The sequence below is a fragment of the Mytilus galloprovincialis genome, chromosome 6, assembly GCF_965363235.1.
Source record: "Mytilus galloprovincialis chromosome 6, xbMytGall1.hap1.1, whole genome shotgun sequence".
In the NCBI taxonomy this organism is placed as follows: domain Eukaryota; kingdom Metazoa; phylum Mollusca; class Bivalvia; order Mytilida; family Mytilidae; genus Mytilus; species Mytilus galloprovincialis.
Genome location: NC_134843.1, coordinates 26274454 through 26274660, shown reverse-complemented (window position 1 = coordinate 26274660; position 207 = coordinate 26274454).

The following is a 207-nucleotide window of genomic DNA, read 5'->3' as shown; positions in this document are numbered from 1 at the left end:
GACGCATACATTGTAGTCTGTAACTATTGACCAGAGTGATAATACATTACTTATTTTAGATTTTAATAGACAGAATTGAAAGACATTCCTTTTATTTTTTAAAATATTTAACCAACTATTACCAGCATAAACAAATAACGTTTTAAATATGAGAGGTATTTATACTTTATGATAATCCTAAATTTTATCCAATATTCACAGATAAAA